General features: G+C 39.9%; 1 protein-coding gene and 1 non-coding gene across 2 annotated transcripts in view; one reads left to right on the forward strand and one right to left on the reverse strand.

The window, feature by feature from the left end:
• LOC145446571 (uncharacterized) overlaps positions 1-15,950 on the reverse strand; it is a 141,235-nt gene that overhangs the window by 47,981 nt on the left and 77,304 nt on the right. The gene's annotated exons all lie outside the window — the stretch shown is intronic.
• On the forward strand, positions 15,216-15,286 carry Trnag-gcc (transfer RNA glycine (anticodon GCC)). The gene has a single exon. It is a non-coding gene; the product is annotated as a tRNA-Gly (tRNA).

Here is a 15,950-nt window from a genome sequence, read left to right on the forward strand (position 1 = left end):
TTGTTGCTGGCCATCTCTGTATTTATCTGACTCGCACCCAACCCATTGCGACTAGGTCTAAATTATTTGGCTGTCCTATTAAGGACTCCTTTGTTGTCGGTGTCATATCATTCTACGTTTCAGAAGCGGCATAACCGAACATATAAGCCTTCTACAGCAACAGATCTAAAAGAGAGAAACCCCTATTTCGCCCGGAGATAAACAACGGAAAAGGAACTGTGACATTAGGCACTAAGCCGAGGTGTAGGTGTATGCCAGTTTAAGAGACCGCAACTGGTCGCTCTGCATCCTCCTATCTGTTCATTACATCGCATTGTGTCTTATCGCATTGCACATTGTGTGTGTTTTGTTCATGAAAATATAATCTGACGATTATTGATTATTATTATTGATCATGTGTATCCGGTATGGTTAAACTTCGTCGGGAATTCGCACGAAAAGTGCTAGCCTATGTGATATGAGCAGGCCTGTTTATTTTTGGATATTGGGTTTTATTTTTGGAGGAAAACATCCAAAAATAAGCTTTTTTGGATGATGTTTTTTCAAGTTTTTTAGTGAAATGCATGGGTCATAGCAGTGTAAATACTGTTGAAACAACCAAGAAACTCACATACACACACAAAAACAGCATGTGTGTGCGGGAGGGGATCTCCGAAACTCTAAGAGTACTTCCACTCACTGGAAGGATCAGAGGTGACACGACAAGGGTTGAAAAGGCGGCATGGTATGAAATCGTGCGAGTGTGGTGCGGGCGGGACCTTGTAACGCAGGCCGAATACCGCCACCTCTACAACAATAACTTATTCGTCCACACGATGATGGGACTGAATCGCTACCTCCAACGGCAACAGGACTTGATCCAGCAAAAGAAAAGTATGTGTCCCAAGTTTGTAGACACATGTTGATGGTCAATTAAGAATATGACCATACTTGGTGGACTAGACACCGTACCAAACTCCTCGGGGTTGTAAACGATAAAGGTCCAGCCTGTGCACTTTCGCTGCAGTAGTGGATCCAACTAATCGTCCTCGAGCGCATGGCCACAGAGCTGAGCACTACCGTCACAAAGATTCATGGACTTGGCCATCTGATCGTGGAGCATCAGGATGAGCTCCATCGCCTGGTCGAACGCCTTCGAGCTCGGTGCCCAGCTAAGGACTGGGACAATGACACCCGCGGCCAGGAAGGTCCTCCGGTCAGAGGGTGCTGGGCTATCAAGTTCACTGAGTCACGCAATTTCGTGGAGGATCAGAGTGTGCACTGCGCAGTCCTCGACCTTCTCGAGAATATCGACGAAGAAGAGAAGCAGTCCACGTTCGAGACAGCCAGGAGCCTTATAGCTGGGCTCATCGACGGCATAAAGAAAATTGAAGTTGCCGACAATGAAAGGGTTCTGCCCTGTCTACCACACCAAGTGGTGCAACCTCGCAGGCAGGACAGAACAAACAATTCTTGCTCTTTTAGATTCTAATAATATAAACAAGAGAGATACATATATATAAGCTACTTTATTTGCAGCTCAGTGAATTGATCGACAAACACCGGGGTGGGCTGTTGAACAAGTGGACAGCTGAGTAGATACAGAATATCGAAGACCAATTCCAATCCATGTCCGTCCGATACAAAATGGACGTCTCTTTCGAGCGCATTATTGACGAGCGACAGTTCTTTGGACCGACATGGCTCGATGTTTCCCAAAACTGCGACGGTCGAAGCCGATTTCTAGAAAATCAACTGGGAGAAAGGTCTCTACCGGGCGTCACCCACTGATTTTTATTTGGAGGGCATTCTCCAGGCCAACGACTTTGTGATGAAAGTATTAGAAAGTTAGATCAAGATCACTGATGATGTCGATTGTTGAAGAACATGAATAGCCTACATGATAAAAACATACTTTCGGTGAAGTTTTCTATGTAGTATTAGGGCTAAAAACACATTCATTTCTTATTTTTGTATATTCTCCAAAAATAAAATTTGAAAACATCCAAAACTAAGCTATTTTTGTTATTTTTGGAGAAATCTAAAAATAAACAGGCCTGGATATGAGTGATAAATACCCATGAAATAAATCAGTTGTGACTACACAATGGAGATGCCAAATATCGTTATTCAGTCTGCTTCGTAACCACGCGGATATTGAATAGTGTTCATGTTCACACAGAAACCTACGATTATCTCGATCACAATTAAAGATCCATTGCTGTCATACATTCTATAATTATGAATGAATATTGAAGGATGTAAAATACTACATAGAAAGGGTATTCAGCATACACAATGTGCCTATATAAATCAATATGGCATATTGAATTCCACTTATTCTCACTTGTCACATCAATTTCGACGGGGATTAATCTGTTAATGTCCTACTATTTATCATTGCTCACATTTGAAACGAGCATTCATACGAAGGATGAACCATGAATGTGATATCCTATATAATCACTGAGCTCGTTCTGAAGTATCCTCGATATAGACAATTAGAGTCAGTATTGTCGGGTTCGATATTAAGTGGATCAGACATTTCGTTCCTGAGAGTATTTCCTTGGGTTTTTACATCAACTTGAGCGAGAAAGTGTCAGTAGTCAGTACACAATGTTCTTACATCATAATTCCTGAAATACCCTTTGAATTGGCTTACACGGGCTGAACAGTCGTATTCGATTGAACGCATAATATTTCAAATGTAATGTTAAAATAAAACGAGCGTAATGGAGACAGAGAGGACGTAGAGGTATATTGGTCAAGATAAGAGATGCCATCTTCCTGAAAACTGCTGTTCCAAAGTCAACTGCATTTTACATCGATCCTACTATTATGCTTTGAAATTACCGAAATACTGTTGCCAACGCGGCTATTTCACAAGTGTGGTTTTCGAATACACCTTCAAAGTGTGAGACCATATAGTCACTAAATGCTGATATACAGAATTCGTGTAAAGAAGTGTTTTATGTTGCATCAATGTCATTTCGCAATGTTTTGTTCAAGCCAGAGTTGGATCAATTGTAATTTGTAATTGTAATTGAATGTAAATAATTACATTTTTCAATGTAATTGTAATGTAATTGTAATTGAAGCATTTTTATTTTGTGTAATTGTAATTGTAATTGTAATTTGACAAAAATTTTGCTCAGTTACAATTTCAATTACATTAAATTGCTATTGAGACCTGACAAGCACAACATAAAACAATTGACTTATAATGCATTCTTTTTAAACGAACGACAAGGAATTTGGTGGATCCATTCGCGAAGGCCATTGACCGCGCCCTTGCGGGCGAAGTTTATTTTTATTTTTACCGCTATGCTGGCCTCGGCTGCCATTCCATACAATTTTTAAATTACTAACCAACCGATGGATTCGCAACACCTGGCTCACGATTGAATACGCCGAGAAGCGAACTGCTGAGCCGGCTAAAAGCAGCAGAATTGATAGTCCCATAGCTGACGATCCAAGAGTCGAAATTTGATATGTATGGTCGTAATCGAAAGCTAGTGTCGCACTGATTCCGCAATAAAAGTATATTTCCAGGCAATGGTACCATCCCAAAATAGTCGTGGAAGTCTGGGAATCGGCATTGTGCTGGACAATCGCTATGGGCGTAACTGGTAATTGTTGTAGTCATGCTGCTGCAGCGCTCTCACTTTTCAGAACAGTCGGCCTTAAACGGCTATTTTGGAGCAGTTACATTGCCCTGACGAGATTTTATTTTGTATTTTCGGAATTAGTACATCAATAGCTTACGATGAAGACCAGATGCATCAAATTTGGACGCATGGATCGCCAGCTCTAGGACTATAAAGTTTGCTGGTTTTAGCCGACTTTTCAGTACGTTTGTCGGTGCATTCATCCGTGACTCACATATTGCGCATCTTTCCATGGGTTGGCAATCTACAATACGATTTCAGATAACGATGATGCATCGTTATTTCGTCTGGCTAACTAACCAGACCACTGGATATTATATAACGTCTTATCTGACAAATCACGGTTTTGTTTTTACTCCTCATCCTAATTCCTACGTCCCTCGATAAAAATAATATTGTTTCTTTAATTATATACTATATACGCAAATCCAACACATGCATATATTATAATACTTTTTCAACGACATACTGCACCCTATCCTCAATCCTAACCCATAGGAAATTAGGTAAATAACATTTTACCTTTCCAATTACATGAGCCATAATTACCTAGCATACAAAACACGCTTACATTACGTCACAGTGACATCTTACATAGCATACTATGTACGCACATCAATGCAATTATTACTACACAATCTGAACTAGACTTGAATTGTTGTTAAATACGTCGCTACGGTTGTCAAGGACCACGGTTGAATTTATGACTATTCAATTACATGTTCAACAGCAGCAATTGTAATTGTAATTGTAATGTAATTGATGCATGCAAGGAGTAATTGTAATTGTAATTGTAATGTAATTGATGCATGCAAGGAGTAATTGTAATTGTAATTGTAATTTGATATTTTTAGCATGGAGTAATTGTAATTGCAATGTAATTGAAACATTCATGAAAGTAATTGTAATTGTAATTGTAATTGAACTGAAATAATGAAATTGATCCAACTCTGGTTCAAGCTATTACCAATCCCTACTGTACAGACAGCTTTATCACAGAAATACTGTTTTTAACTAAGCGTATATGCCAGGGCTGTGGAGTCGGTAAATTTTACCACCGACTCCAACTCCGACTCCGACTCCAGACATTTTCAATACACCGACTCCGACTCCGATTATTTTCTGAAGAGAACTCCGACTCCAACTGCGACTCCAACAGTATTACCAATTTTCTCACAGTGACGGTTAAATAACTATCATATAACCATTAAGCATATGCAAACAAATGAATACAAAGCTGTTTCATTGTGGCTCAGCTCGAATTATTCACTCTGCAATTAACATGAAAGAATGAATTTCTAAATTTTCTTCATATTTTCATATTTCATAAGCTTTTATAACATCGACTCTCTAATATCCTAATTCAAACCATTCAATCAGGACATATATCCAATCTTAATTAAAATGTAGATAAAACAATCGAAGTGTGGGTCTTGTGTATGAGTCAGAAACTAAACAGAGATGTAACTTACGAATTTTCGCATTACACACTATACTAATTACAAGCACACACACTTCCACTACTACTAAACATCGGTCAGGAACGAAATGTAGGAAGTAGGGAAATAGCATAGGCCTGTTCTCCTGTATGTCTATAGTCTACATGCACTTACTCGAGTATTCAAGGATTGGGACAAGCAGTCTTTTTTCATCATTTGTTCGACCCAAGCAGCTAAGCTACACTACAAATATTTTAAATTTTGTCAAGTGGGATACAGCGTTCGGTTATATTTACATCAATTTTACAATTTTACAAAACCAGTCGATGTATTTACTCTGTCACAGTATCATGGTATAATTCCAAAAATTGCATCAATTTGTGACTGCATGGCGAAATGCATATTGTGATTTTCTTCCTCTATGCAACTGAATTGTAATTTGCAAATAATGTCCAATTTTATCTATATCAGGGGTGGCCATTGGCCAGCCTTCTCGGCCAAAGTGCCACATGAGATTTAAGAACCATTGTGCGTGCCACTTGAATGATTATGACCTTTTTTTAGTCGTCCGATAGGAGCGAACCGAATTAGGTAACGACGAAAAGATGACTTAAATTACTATGCTTTAAAATTGATACAATTATGTCATGAAAACTGTATGTGCAACTGTGCAGTTTGCATTCATGTCCATGTACCTGTTTTCAAAGGTAATGAATGAATTCGATCAATAAATAGCCTATGTTACTTGCATATATTGGGTGTCGCCTACTGGGCTCATTTGGCTACGAAAGGATTATTCGGCGTTTAGACATCGCAATATCGAAGGTTCCGGTGAAAATCCCTCTATCATTTTGTGCAAATGTTTCATTGCCGACGATCTCGCCGCGATCATACAAGCGAAGTCGCATGTTGGACGACACGTTATCTCCTAATTGCGAATTTAGTTAGACTCAATTCTGTAAATTACGCGTATTTATAATTATCAGGAGGGGGCTCCAACACTAAAAGCAAGAAATCGAGTGACGAAAAATCATGCCAAGTACTAAAAAAATGTCAAAGAAAGATTCTACTTCATGGTGACATACAAAAATCTGCGATCAATGTGGCTGGCCCCTAACTACGCTAACTGATCTTTTAATCATCATCAAATTTCGCGGTCATGCTAATCAAATTTTGGTTGACCCTGCAATTTTACCTTATGTTATAACTTTTATTTCGATAATTACCTCGCGGGCCACACAAAACCTTCTCGCGGGCCACGGGTTGGCCGCCCCATATCTATAGCGTTACTAATAACAGGGATTTATATGGTACATTATAATTATTTTAGTTTAGTTTAGTATTATTAGTAATTTAAAGATACCTTTGAAAGCAATTGTTTTCGTAATAACGAAGTTGGGGTCGAAGTCGGAGTCAGGGTCATTTTCACAAACTCCGACTCCAACTCCTGCCACTAGAGTTTTCACGACTGCGACTCTGACTCCGACTCCATTAAGCGAAAATTAGCCAAACTCCGACTCCGACTCCACCGACTCCGACTCACAGCCCTGGTATATACCAGAGATGAGCATGGATTAGGATTAGGTTTTGAAAAAACAGGATTTGTGAAATTTTGTCGGATTTGGATTGGATTTGGATTAGACATTTTTTTCAGAACGGATTAGGATTTGGATTGGATTGAACTATTTTCTGGGAGATTGAAATGTCGTGTGGCGAATGGCGACAGACTCTATTCAGATCAGTTATTAATGTACTTATGGTTACTAAGTTATCTTGAATCAAGTGAATCGTTGGTTGTGAAAGAAAATTTTCGAATCCCTCCTTCGCATAAATTAGTATTTTTTCTGAATTTCCAGTTGTAATCGGATTAGGATTGGACATGGATTTGAATATAAAAAAGTTATGGATTAGGATTTAGATTTGGATTTGAAGGTTCGGATTTGGATTGGATTAGGACATAGAAATTTCAAATCCGCTCATCTCTGGTATATACACATACGAGTTACTTGGATCATCAGTGTTACTTAACCGCGGGGTCGAGTGGTGGCCTGGTGGGGCACGAGGCAGCGTAGGCCTAATTCAATGTTCAGTAGGGCCCTATCGCGGAGTCGCTCTCAATTTCGGGTTTCTACCCAGCCTCCTATCAGACTCGCAAATATGTGCAACTTACCATGAAGCATTCATGTCTTTTATTATTAACAGGGCTTTCTAATTTTGATTTCTTCGTATAAGACGTAACAGCTTGGCTCCCCCCTAAGAAACATTGTTCTAGCTTAGTATTAATGGCCGCCGAATATATAAGCCTACCATGGTACAATATCAGCGATTTCCAGGAAGGTCTAAACGACGGCGCAACAGGTATCGCCCTACATTTAGACATTCCCCGCGAGAATCTGCTTGGAGTACCTATTGTCAAGGACGATTCTATCCGTATCAACGATACTGGTGACCCAAACCTAGAGCTTTGCAGCTATCCTCATTTTATGGAGGTGCAAATGTGTGAATCCAATACGATTATATTGTCGTGTACGAATCGCTGGAAAGCTGGATTGTTTGGATTAGGGATCGCGATCCTTGGTCTAAGCATCATCAGCGTGAACGCATTGATACTGATGGTTGTTTGCAACAATGCAGCGATGAGAACACAGCAATATATCATGAAAGGTAGGACTCAGTGTCTTTTCACATCATTGACCAATGACATGCAGCAGTATAGTTCTAATCTAAACTAGATATAGACTATTACAAATGGTAGATTTCTAAACAGCCGTTAATGTCAAAAGGGGAGATGTGGTACCGATGGATCACTGGGACCGAAAATACTTGAAAAATTCTCCATGATAATTCCATGATTACACTCCAGGAATTTGTCTACAATTACATGCTGACAGAATCTTTCCTCACATGCAAAAAAATTCGACCTGCGTGAGTTATGGGGTCTGTGACGAATGATTTACGTTTTAAGGGGTGTAAAGTAAATTTGTATCGACATTTGCATTTTTCTATATCACCTTTCAGACTAACAAGCCCGCCATAATTTTTGATGTGAAGTATAGGGCTTGTATCAGCGTATATAATGGCACTTATTTTTTGAATCAATACCATCCTCGAGTGGACTATTTTCAAGTCAATTACAATATTTATGGGGTGGGGGACCTATGGTACCATAGCCAAATCAAGCAAAATAGATGGACCAACTAATCACTTAGCAACAGAAACTCGCCTACATATATATAGGCTGTAAATTATAGTTACCTGTGGTGTTTTATCACTATTGCAAGGTATTTGAAAGTCAAAATGTCGATTTGCTGGTAATATGTATGTGGCATTAATTTTGTAAGTTTAGGCGTAAATCAAAACATGATTTTATGCCAACATTTGAGTTGATATCATCTATTTTATTCTTGAAGGTCGCGACGAAACATTCTTCATTGGCTTGCTGTAGCTTAGCTTATAGTACACAACAAAACAAGGTAACAAATTTGAGTTTTTGAGCGTATGTCTCATAGGTCCCATGGTCGCGTGCCTTTGGACCCACCGGGTGGGGACCGATGACACGTTCGAGCAACAAATTTTAAACGCATATAAAAAAAAAAGGTGGATATTCATGTAAATGTCCGCGATAGGTAGATCTTGTATCGAAGTGTTGAGACAGAAAAAGATCTGCTATTCTCGGCTGAAGATTTGAGGGCCAGAGATCATTTTGCGATTTTTGATCCATCGGTACCACATCTCCCCTACCTTTTTTTTCTCTACATTGTGCCCTTATTGGTAACCCGGCACATCAAAACAGGTAGGCCTAAGGCCCAAGGCCTACTGCTTATTACTAATTCAATTATGGCCACCCTATGGCTCGAGGATACCAATATAACTCTCAGGAAAACGTAGGAACTTCAGTAGTCTTCAGCGGTTAGATATAATTGAAAGACTCGCCGTTGTATCTCCAATGCTGCCAAACAATTCCAAGCTGCAACAAGACTCGTAAACATTTTTGATTCCGCCTTACTAATAGTATTGTAAATTGTGGATCAATATTGGCATCCCCATAATTTTTTTCAGCTTCTTTAGCTGTAGCGGACAGCATCGTTGGATTTCTACTCCTATTTTCAGCACTCCCGAACATAGTTTGGGTAATGAATGTATCGCTCTACGAACTCGGATACGCTGCAACGAAAGAGCTCAACTCGCGGTACGCGATTATTGCGGGTGGTCTAATGGCTACATCTACAGCTGTGCGTGTTGATCAGCATCGTCGGTACATATAGTAGACTTTGTAATTTAGAAATATTCTTTGCAGGCATCTTTGTATCACCTCCTATTTTTGAGTATGGAGCGATTTATTGCCATAAAATGGTCATTTTGGCACATGAGAAGAAAAAACAAGTCAGTTAAAAACGCGATCATACTTTTATGGATTGTCTCTGTCGCTGTCTCTTTATCTCCAGGTAAATACTTTGGCTGAATGACACGGCTACAATTTCCCATTTACTAGTCCTTACTACACATTGCGATGCACCTCGAAAAATCACGCCATGTACTGTAAATACTTACTTTACATTCCAGTTGCATTTCCGGGGTATCTGGCTTATCAATTTCAACCTGCTCTTATCTTGCACGTTCTAACACTTCAACCTGATTCGACATGGCAAGGACCTCTGTTCGGGACAGTCTGTGTGTTCATTCCATATGCTGCCATGGTAGGACGTTGTTTGTATTCACTTTCATGTAGGAAGTGAAATAAACCGAGAGTTACCCGTTATGTAGTAAAAATGAGGTTGACGCATTGTTGGAAACAAGTCACTACCTTAGAGTCAGAAATCACATCGAGAGACTCATGGAGGCGGGCCCTCTGCGAACGTTTTTACACGCCGATAACTCGTATCTCCGTTATTAAGCCCAGTAGAGCTTCCCGGATAGCATATTCGAGGTGTACGCGTTCGGCGAAACGCATTGGGACGTTCTTTCGCCTAGGTGAAAATTGAAATTTTCGACGGCCGATTTCTCGACTACCCCACAATCTCATAGTTGCCCCGTTTGCTCGGTTATTCAATGAATAAGAGGGAATAAATCACCGTCTTTTTTATTTTTTATTGTGAGCGTCTCTGAGAGAACAGACAGGGAAATCTCGTTATGAGCGCTACCGGGTCAAGCCCCGGCTAGGCAGTTACAAAACAAAAAAAACACGGAAGATATTTTGGTTTTCGCTGAGACTTCGCTATATATAGGCAATTGCAAGCGAAATCACAAGAAGAATGCAATTTTCGCAGTGATTCCGGTATCTGTTTATTGCTGTGCGTTTGTAAATGGTAAATCAGTGTTATAGAGCGAATTTCAGGTGGGGCAATGCCCCAGTTGCCCTATAGGACGAGCCGCCACTGTATGTCACACTAATGAGATAACTGCATTCGCTTTCTGTCAGTGACATCGAGGCGGTGTTTTAATTTCGTAGTTGTTTCAAATGTAATAAGCATGTAACCGCATGTCGGCGATGTAGTATATATTTTTAGATTTATGATCTCGTTCCGCTTTAAATAAAGATAGGCTACAATATGCCTGAAACGAGCGACCCCCAAAATAATCAGGAGATCATGCGTTGGGGACCATTGCTACAGATAAATTACTACCAGCCTGCTGCAGCTCTAATCACTCTGTGTCGATGTATTTGTAACATAATAATGAAGATCCAGCGAAACGGCACCCCACAGTGAAGGGATGACTGGCTGCTTGCTCTCACATGTCACACCAGCGTGTTGGCAACATGCACACCCTCGCAATTGAGCGCAATCAGGACCTCAGTTTCAGGTCGTGTACAGTGCAGTACACATATGGTTTTGGTTGAAAATAGAAACCCCATACTTTTAAAATGCCAATTTAATGTCCAATATTTATTGCAGTTGTTCTTAAACCGGTGTTCCATGGAACACTATAGGGGCTCCCTGACCCAGTCTCAAGGGTCCTCTTGAGGTCATGGCACACACTTAATTCACACATAAGATTTGTGATGATACGGCCGCCTTGTCCGTCATTGGTTGTAGACATTTAGGCGCGATGAGCAGTCGTAATGTGGCCGTTATGGTGGTTCGTTGTGTCCAATGGCTTACGCAGAGGAGGCTGGAGTTCGAAAGCTAAACCCAGTATTTTGAAATGCCAATTCTATCTCCAATATACTTACAAGTTATTTTGTAATGAAGCAATTGGTATCACGTTTGCGTTTCGACGGATCAATACGATGACACCTTACCATATTTTAAAGACAAGTTGACATAATTACCACAGATAAGGGTTGGATTTGATCTTTGAGTTTTTAATGTCCTGTTTGCATTGTTTCGGTCAATATTCAATACCATTCTATGAGTAGATAATTATTATCGGAGTTTTTCGGACCGGATCACGGTCATTTCTAAAATCCGGCCATGGAGTCGGACCGGAGTCGGACCAGAGCTTTGAAAAACAGGATCGGAGTAGGACCAGAGAATTTGTCAATCCGCTCCGCACTACTTACCAGATGTAGCCTCGCATTTATAATCTGGTATCTGAAAGGGAACAGCAGTTTTGCACTGAATATTCATTATAATGCTTTTATAATATTTTGTGTGAAAATCGTATTTTAATAATTTTGTTCTTTTATCACTCTTTCTACAGAGTTCATTTTGGGCACCAGCAATCGAAAGTAGTGTATTAGATGTGTAGTTAAGTGTGTATTGCGATAGATTTTCGTTTCTATGACCCAACGAAAATTGGTGGTCTCGCGATGACTGGTGGATTAGCGTGAGTGTTCCGTGGGTGTCGATTGCTTCGGTAGTCGTTAAACCCATGACCATCTCTTGCATTTCTCGCAGTTTGAATCATCTTGGGTCAAACTCAGCGAATATATACTTGATTACAGATTTCGTTCTGTGCTGCAACTGTTATCGTCGTAATTTCGAAGATTCGGCGAGCTAAAGGAAAATTCTGCGTTGACGCAACGCGAGCAAATCGCCTCAAAAGAAATAAGAAGAAAGTAACCCCGGAGATATCCGTCTTCGTCACTATAGCCATGATGATGGTTGTGTTTACAATTATCTTGAGTAAGATTGACTGTCTCATTTTATGCGTAGAAATACCTTCATACCTTGAACCCGTAGCCAGAAAAATATTTGGCGGACGGGGACATTTGTTCCAGTAAACTACCAGACTTATGTTCATTGTTCATAATCTCTATATCCTCGGTAACTGAACACCCAAATCCCCAACATTTTCAATGCTATAAAATCAGCGTGTATTTATTTCCTTGTCGCGTGAAGCACGGAAATTTCTCAAAGTTAATGAATTAATTTGGTCATTAATATTGGTGCTTGCATAGATTGCATGTACGTGATCACTGATTAGATATACCGGTAGAGCTTATGGAAATGGTGTCTTCGAAAATTAAGGACACCCACAAAATTTCAAGCTGGCAGGAATGTAAATTACGCAGTTTAATTTGCTGATTTGCATTTCAGTGCCCTTCACGGCTGTTATGACATTATTTGTGGTTGGTTTCCTGGATTGCAGCAATTTCGGGCTGTATTATGTGACGTCGTTCTACATCTATTTATTCAACAGGTATGCGACGTCCCTTTTATAAAGGTTCGTTTCCACACGAACCATAAACTTTTAGGGGTTCGTAGCATCCCCTACTATAGTCAAGATTTAATCAAATTGCGGGTGGCCAGTGCATGATTATTAGCAGGGTTGTAATCAAGTCACATTGTTCCGAGTCACGAGTCAATCTTACTTTTGTAGTTTTGACTCGAGTCAAGTCGAGTCATTTTCAATTCATCACCGAGTCGAGTCCGAGTCCAAGTCACCGTGTAAAGGCTCAAGTCCGAGTCATAGTGTTATGACTCGAGTCGTGTCCAAGTCATAGTATTGAAGTCATGTTCAACTCATGTTTTCAATCCTGAATTAGCTTATAGCTTATAGAGAATCAACGAATTCATTCTACATGCTATCTGATATAGAACCAACGAATTCACGTCTAGATACCAGCTGATAGAGAATCAACAGATGCATGTTTATTTAGACGTCAGTTTTTCTTTCACATTATCAGGTGGTTGACTAAAAAAAGGTCAGCTTTTCTGCTCAGCTCCCGAAATAGCCGCCGGAGCGTTACTAATATGAGAGGAAATTTTGGATTAACTACAAATAGAGATTTTAGAATTTTGCCGGCCACCTCATGATATTGTTATATTTTGTAAATATATGATTCATAGCGAATTTGGCTCAATTCCAACTACAAAAAGCGAATTTATTAGAGTGGAATATTTTGGATATGAAAAAATAGTCGGCTTACTACTAGCATGTAATTATATTATATGAAATAATTTCTCACCAAAAACACTTCCTTTATTTTCAAATATAAAATTTTCTCCTCTCATATCATTGATTCTACTTTTTAAAATTAAGCCAGATTCAGTGTTATTTTTATGCAACATAACAATTTTACCAAGTAGCCACCCAGTAAAATAAATAAGAAGTTATTTTTGAACAACCCTATTGTACAAACATCACACAACATTAGCCATTCATTATTACTCACGTGCGTAATGCACATACCTAACAAAACGTCAAATGGATGGAGTGTATTGTGTGTTTTCACTGACAGCAGATCAAATCAATGATGAGTTACAATTCAAAAATACTGAAGTGGAAAGCAGATTCTCAGATATGTTATAGCGGCATGGCCTTAGAATAAATTCACATCTACTGAAACACGTTCCACTGGTGCACTAGATACAGGAATTGACAGGCATTTTGAACCACATTGAAGAGCATTGGATACTCATTATTTCTGGTCGCCCAATAATGCAAAGAATCATCGCCTTCAAATCTACACATGAGCTTATCAGTCTCTTCCAAGTACTTGACCATCTGAGTCATTTCATTGCCTCTAATTGAACTTTGCTTCGATTGTTTGCTTGTATAATTGAAAAGTCTCGAGTACTTTGATTGCGGAGGATCTATTACCTCTTCATCACAGGATGATTTTGTACAGCAATGCATTGCTACTATATGTGCCATTGTCTGTTGTTTTTACGGCGGCATATCTGATATCAGACGAGTGCAATGAAAGCAGTGGCGACAAATAGCGATATCGGCAGAATTCGTCATATGCGTTGATCTAGCCAGTACGATTCGCAAATTTCTTCATCTTCAAGTCATATAAACTATGCCGAGTCAATGACTTGGGTCGAGTCATGCGTAATGACTCGAGTACAAGTCGAGTCAATCCAAATATTGACTCGAGTCGAGTCGAGTCATTTTCCCTTTCAAGAAAATGACTCGAGTCAAGTCGAGTCACCTAAAATTCGTGACTCGAGTCTGACTCGAGTCGAATCATGACTCGAGTCATTACAACCCTGATTATTAGTAGAAGCACGGTGGGAGAATGAACTGGCGATTGTAAATTTTGCATTACTTGATACCAATGTTCCCTCTAATTTTTCACGAGTCTGCGCGCACTCACCAATTCACTGCGCGGTCCCTTGGACAACAGTGCGCAACGACTCAAAAAGGTCATCATTTCGGCTTTTTTGTGAGCAGCTTAGATTTTTTGTGCGCAGAGACCGTGACAGCACTACGCAATTGCCCACGCGCGCAGCTTAGAGAGAACATTGCTTGATACTTGGCTAGTGACAGAGACGACAGATTTCGCATGCTCGAAAAGGGTCGCTCACACTTTCATTTGTGTGCCTTGGAGTCGACTTTTATCAAAATACACCGCAGCCAAGGCTGTGTCAACAAAAAGAGTTCGTGTATCATCTAAAAATAGTACATTAAACGCTCCCGTATTCGAGATTTCGTGCTGATGACGTCATATTTTGTGTTGCGATTGTTGATATACGCTGTTCTTTCGAATTCTCTACTAGTTGCTGTCGATTACCCCTGACGAGTGTCAGCCGAAAATATTCGGGTTCATTTCAATATGAATATACTATACAATTGTATATTGAAGTTCTGTACCTCCAAGAAGCTGTTCAAATTTTTGAATTCTTATGTTATTCGTACTTTTTTCTTCATTGATATATTTACTGGGAGATGTGAACATGTAGTTTGTGAAGTGCTCGCCATTGACATTTTTCAAGTATGCACGAAGAGATCTGACGTCGCATTGGTGGTTCAGTGGTAGAATTCTCGCCTGCCACGCGGGAGGCCCGGGTTCGATTCCCGGCCAATGCATCTATTTTTCATTACTTCGTCACACAGGAACTAACCCAACGTAGACGTTTTTCTTTCGTTATTTCGCGACAAGACGATTTATTTCGCGAAGATCTGCAATAATTGTCGAATGAATTCAACAGAGAATCTGAACGACACTCTCGTATACTTATTAATCGCGATTAACATATTTGTTCAATGTTAATGTAGCTATCCCGTTGAAATGTGTAAGCATGCCATATATCACGACCACAAAAATAGCATAAGTTGTAATATGAAGAGATAGCCAATGCGTTGCGATTAGCGATGATGACAATAGAATATGTATTGTATATGTATAATACATTATCCTATCTTACCTTGTGTCGTAGTATTCATTAACACATGCTAGTTCTCGTTAGTAGGCATTGCTAAGTGTCCCAACCTGCCACACGTGCGGCCGGGGTTGGATTCCCCACGGAAGATTGTAGTATTGTCTAGAGATGGTGTGAACGTGAGGTTCACGCTCGCGTTCTGTGTGTGAACCTTGGATATTTAGAGGTTCACGTTCAAAAACGAACCTTGGTAGGTTCTGCAGCTGCGCTGTGAACCTTTTTCACATATTACTATTTTCACTTCAATTTAACATCTTTGGTTGAAATTTAGTGCATTTCAACTGCGAGCCACTCAATGCATGGCGCTGGCA

The sequence above is a fragment of the Botryllus schlosseri genome, chromosome 9 (genome assembly GCF_051294905.1).
Source record: "Botryllus schlosseri isolate E-star chromosome 9, Bs_hap1, whole genome shotgun sequence".
In the NCBI taxonomy this organism is placed as follows: Eukaryota; Metazoa; Chordata; class Ascidiacea; order Stolidobranchia; family Styelidae; genus Botryllus; species Botryllus schlosseri.